Consider the following 6,000-nt stretch of genomic DNA (forward strand, 5'->3'; position numbering starts at 1 on the left):
TAATGTAAAAGACTTGAAAAAACTGTAAGTAAATCAGTAACAAACACAAAAAAGCATTTTGAATGAGTAAAAATACCGAAAGTAGAACTAAAGGCATTTAGTATAACGCAAGGGACCCTTTACAACCCCTGTCAGTTTTATTTGCGTAATCTGTGTCCCATTTGGGAGATTTCCCTTCACTTCCTGTCCAATAGCCAAAACCCATCCACTGTACCAACTGTTTGCTACCCCTGTCTGCCAATCCTTCTATTGCCTTCTGTTCGCCCAACAAATAAAATACTAACAAAAATACTAACAGCAACCTACAAGGAAATCCACAAATCTGCCCTAGCTGCATCATTAGCCTTGTCACAAAATATCGACCAAATCATTATCTTTGCTTCCTTCTGCTCTCTAGCCTCCTTGTTACCTCCTCTCATGCTCGCCTTCAGGACTTCTCCAGAGCCACTCCCATCCTTTGGAACTCTTTATCTCTATACTTACTCTATCCACCTTTAGGCTCCCTCGTCACCTCCTCTCATGCTTGCCTTCAGGACTTCTCCAGAGCCACTCCCATCCTATGGAACTCTTTATCTCTATTACTTACTCTTTCCACCTTTAGGCTCCCTCATCACCTCCTCTCGTGCTTGCCTTCAGGACTTCTCCAGAGCCACTCCCATCCTATGGAACTCTTTATCTCTATTACTTACTCTTTCCACCTTTAGGCTCCCTCATCACCTCCTCTCGTGCTTGCCTTCAGGACTTCTCCAGAGCCACTCCCATCCTATGGAACTCTTTATCTCTATTACTTACTCTTTCCACCTTTAGGCTCCCTCATCACCTCCTCTCGTGCTTGCCTTCAGGGCTTCTCCAGAGAAACTCCCATCCTATGAAACTCTTTATCTTTTAATATATCCACCTTTAGGCAATCCCTGAAAACCCATCTCTTTAGAGAGATCTATGCTGCCTTTAACTAATAAAACTGAACTTTTCATTTCTCCATTAGCTCATGCCCCTGAGTTATTACTTTTTGTATAACTTATTTCTTTTAGATTGTAAACTCTAACAAACAGCTCTCTGATTCCTCTTATATTTAATTGTAGTACCAGTAGTTACAATAGTAACTGTACTGTCTGCCTCCATTTTTCAAAGCACTGCACAAACTGTTTCCCAGATAGCAGGGATAACTTGCCACAAATTTGTGGCAGTGTTGAACTGTAAGGCTATATAAATCCTAAATAGTAAAAATGATGATAATAATACAGTTAAGACCCCGTTCACACTGGGGCAACCCGACTTTGCCGGGCGACCTGTGAAGTCGGGGTGCGCAGCTCGCACCGCGACCTCGGAGCGGCCAGCACGGACTTCATATCATTGAAGTCAATGCAGGTCGTTCTAGGTCGCCCCAAAGAAGCTCCGGACCCTTTTTCTAAGTCAGAGCGACTTGTGTCGCTCCTATTAGAACGGGTCCTGTGCTGCTCTATGGCAGGCGACTTGTCAGGCGACCAGGTCGCCTGACAGGTCGCCCCAGTGTGAACGGGGTCTAAATGTTTCTGTTTATACCATAATGTTATGTTCAGAAAATAAGCTGGTTGAATAACATCAAATAAGTTGAACTATTTTATTGCTTTACCAAACTTTCACTCCTTTTTTTAGTTACTAGCAAGATCTGGCTTTAGATGTGTTTTCTGAAACCTCATGTTCCTTTTCCAGTGTTGGAAGAACCTTCCACCAGACAGAATACTATTTATTTTGTTTAGAAATTAAGCTATTTATATGCACAGACATTTTTGGTGCATGAATTACTTTCAAACAGGCATGTCTATTTTGTTAATCATAGGATTATGGGCCCAAACTATAGCACTGGGAAAATAGGACAAAGGTCAGATGTTGGCATGAAACTCAATTTGCTCAGCTTTTCAGACTTCAGTATTAATAAATAAAGTATATTTGCTAATGACATGGTAGCTTGCTTTAGAATTAAAAAAAATAAGGGATATTTAAAAGCTTAAAGTGGTTGTAAAGTCAGAAGGTTTTTTATCTTATTGCATTCTATGCATTAAGGAAAAAATCCGTCTGTGTGCAGCAGCCCCCCCTCAACCCCCTTATACTTACCTGATCCCCATCTCGATCCAGCAATGTTGCACAAGAGACTCAGCTGCCCGAGACTCTCCCTCTTGATTGGCTGAGACACAGCAGTGGGTACCATTGGCTCCTGCTGCTGTCAATCAAAGTCAGTGAGCCAATGAGAAGAGGGAAGGGGTGGGGCTGGACTGCAGCTCCCTGTCTGAATGGGCACACAGAGCAGTAGCTCAGCTTGGATGCCCCCATAGAAAGCTGCATGCTGTGGGGGTGCTCAGCAAGAGGGAGGGGCCAGGAGCTCCGGCGAGGGAACTGAGAAGAGGATCTGGGCTGCTCTGTAAAAACCACTGCACAGAACAGGTAAGTATAACATGTTGGTTATTTTTATACAAAAAAAAAAAACTAAGACTTTAGTATCACTTTAAAGTAGTAATAAATTCTCAGCGTTTTTTTAGCACATTGAGCACACTAAAATAAAAACATTCCCCTGTAAACTATTTAAAATTCTTACTCTGGCACTTGCACTGTAACACTTGCAAACCTGCTGATTGCTAGCCTCAGTGTTGCTTCCATGAACATCTACTCTTCGCAGGAAAGGTGGAAGCTTTCAGGTGGAAGCGTCTGCTTCCATAGATCCCTGATGTATTTTGCCCTGTGCCCCCCCGCTGTGTTTCTTTGGCTCCACCATCCCACCTGTGGACCCGGGACCCACGTGACAGGTGTTGCTTGGTAGAGGGGAGGGAGACCTGTGAGCGTTAATTTACTGATCTCCCTAAGCTATTAGAAACCCGGTAGTGATGAGGATTTCCTTATTTCCGGTTTCTGATCCCACAGTAACTAGGGAAGTAGATAATAGGAGTACATTTTTTTAGGAGCTAATAGGAGTACATCATTTTTCTTCTACTTCACAATTATGTGCCACTTTGTGTTGGTCTATCACATAAAATCCCAATAAAATACATTTACGTTCTTGGTTGTAACATGACAAAATGTGGAAAGTTTCAAGGGGTATAAATGCCTTTTCAAGGCACTGTATATCAGCAGAGCAGTTAGCGGTGTCAGTAGAGCAAAGATTGGTATCAGTAGGGCAGTGGACGGTGTCAGTCGTTTTCTATTTTTAATATTTTTTCACAATTTTATTTTATTAATTATCTTTTACAGTATTATAATTTTTTTTTTAGGAGCCCTGGTGGGGGCTTTGGTGAAATAGCAGGGGTCTAACTGAACAAACCTCTGATGTCTCACTTTTGAGACGGAGAAAGGGACTGAGGACAGAGATTTCCCAGTCTCTTTCTCTGCAACTTCAGCTGCAGTGGACCGTGAATGAATGAGAAGTGCTTTGTGATGAGCGGCTTCCTGTTCATTCACAAACTGAAGCATAGTAAACATAGTTTACTATGCTTCAGTTAGGAATGAACACAGAAGTGATTGGTACAGATCACTCACTGTGTTCATTCAGAAAAGGAAGGGGTCAGGAAATGAAATATTTACTGGCCTCTTCCCAACGTTCTCTATACTGAAACAGTTCCCACAGCAGCCAGCAGGAGAGGAGGCAATCTGGCAGCACTGCAGGGGGAAAAGGAGGTGTCAGGAAGCAGGGGGAATAAGTACTGAACAAGCTAATTAGGGTGTGCCAGTCACATCCGGCACACCCTGTACACACGCCTATGTTGTGCGCTAAATTAGTGTGCACCAGAACACAAATTTACCCTCCCTTTTGCTATAGCTTCCATTAAAATTTATATAATCCCCTTTATTTTAAAGATTGTCAGTTAGCCCCAAAATACAAGGTTCTGCCAAAGGAGGTGGTAAGGGACGGGCACGTTCTGCTGGGCAAAACAGTAGTCGGCCACACCATCTAGGGTGTGGGAACATCTGCCCTTGCTATATAGCCACAGCATGTGCAGGAGATAGTCAAGTGGCTGACAAACCTCATCTGAATCCTCCCAGACACTGAACAGCCAATTGCCTCCTCCTCCTTAGTGCAGAGCTGCTAATGCACCCATTAGTCTCACTAATTTGCTATGGGTTGTCAGCAGAATTAGAGGCCACTGCTATCCCAAGAGCCAATCTATCCCCATGCTCAGCATCCAAATGCCATCTTGGCATTAGATTGCTCAGCATTGGGATCGATCTGCATGTGCTTCCATTTCAGTCATTCAGATCACCCCTTTCTAGTCGTTTTTGACATGTGCTACAGCACAGTGCCAGGTACACTGCCCCCATTCATTTTCATAGAACGCAGAGTAGGAAATGGAGCAGGAGGTGGAAACCTATGGCCATAGGCTGTCAGCAATTACACAACACAGAAGGAAGGGAAGTCGGCAGAAAATCCTCCTTCAATGAGTAAACATATATGAGAGGCATTCTGAGTCATGACATCTGTTGTCACAGGCTGGTGATTGTGTTCTGATTGGGGAAAGTAGATACAACTTTATGCACACATTTTATTGTGACTGCAATTAAACACTGACGGGAGTCACTTTGGTTGGGGGGGGTCTGTGGAACCCAGCTTACCTTAGAGAGGTTGGGAAATCCCTGTCTCTGCCCCCTAGGCCCCTCTTATGTGTAAGTCACCCTGTGTCTATTAGGGACACAGGGTGACCAAGGAAATGATAGACAGGTACTCAATGGACACTGAGAATATGGTTTGAATTACTTCAAATGGGACAGTAATATTTATCAACCATAAATCTCAGAAATATATGAAGACTATTCCTGGCCTGTTTGATTCTGAACATGTTCATTGAAAGAGCTAATCACATTGGCATCTGTTCCATGTACAGTACTTCAATGTAGGAGATGGACAGTCTGTCACTAGTGGTCTCTTCCTATTGTCTGTGTATTGAGGTGTGATGTGTATTCTGTTAAGCCTGTCTGTCCCATTGTAAATTGTTAATGAACTCACATATTGTTTCTGTCCAGATGGCTAGATAATTAGTTCAGGTTAATTCTATTTCTGTATACAATTTCATCTGCATATGATAATGTAATCAGGCACGTGAACTGATGGGGTATTTTTATCAGGAGGGGGATGTCCTCATGTGTGTGTGTATATATTATGGGAGACTGTTCAATATAGTAGTTGTTGTTTTCAGATACATACAAGCCAAGTTGTCGGCTAGTTTTGCACGTAGGGGGGCTGGAATATCTGATATCTATGTTCAAGATTGGAGGAAGCCGTATACTGACGGAAGCCCACAAACACAGTGTGGGTCGCGGTTCGGTTACATTGGTTGGCAGTGGCGGGAGGCTTCCTACAGTCTGGAACATCCAAACAGCCACTGGGATCCAAGGTCTGTATAGCAGAAGATGAGAGGTACAGATACCAGCTGCCATGGAAGAGGAATCCAGAAGGAGGTGCGAGAGATGCGGATACAGCACAGGGGTCTAGTGTCAGAGCAGGTCCTGCTAGGATGATGATGATTTAATCCGCTTGAAACTCTGGAAGGAAATGCTAGCCCGTGAGCAGTGACACAAGGGCAAAATCCTCCCCTCCATCCAGGAAAGGTACTGGTTGCAGTATGAATTGTAGGTGCGGGTTTTGGGAAATAAACCACACAAGGAATGGAAAGCTGAGTTAAGCAGGCTTGTCTAGGAGGAGATACGGTTGGACGAGAGCTACAGAGCTCCCCGCTGGTATGTAACCCAAGTGTGCCCATGGACAGCGGACGACAGCCCAACGGAAGGCTTTGGCTACGGCGGCTTGGGGCTGTGATTGGAGAAGTGGTCAGAGGACCCTAACTTTGGGAGCGATCTGGAGTGGAGGTTAGAGGAAATTATGTAGATGTGTGTAATTCTCGCGCTGTCAGGTATAGGTATCTGAAAACCTCTAATGCCGCCGGTACTATTATTGTGAACCACACAATTCTGATAAATAAGGGGGGGGGGAGTACTGCACTTTAAAGGTGCATCTGTGCTCTTGTAAATAAATATATA

The sequence above is a fragment of the Pelophylax lessonae genome, assembly GCF_965119305.1.
Source record: "Pelophylax lessonae genome assembly, chromosome: 4".
Taxonomy (NCBI): domain Eukaryota; kingdom Metazoa; phylum Chordata; class Amphibia; order Anura; family Ranidae; genus Pelophylax; species Pelophylax lessonae.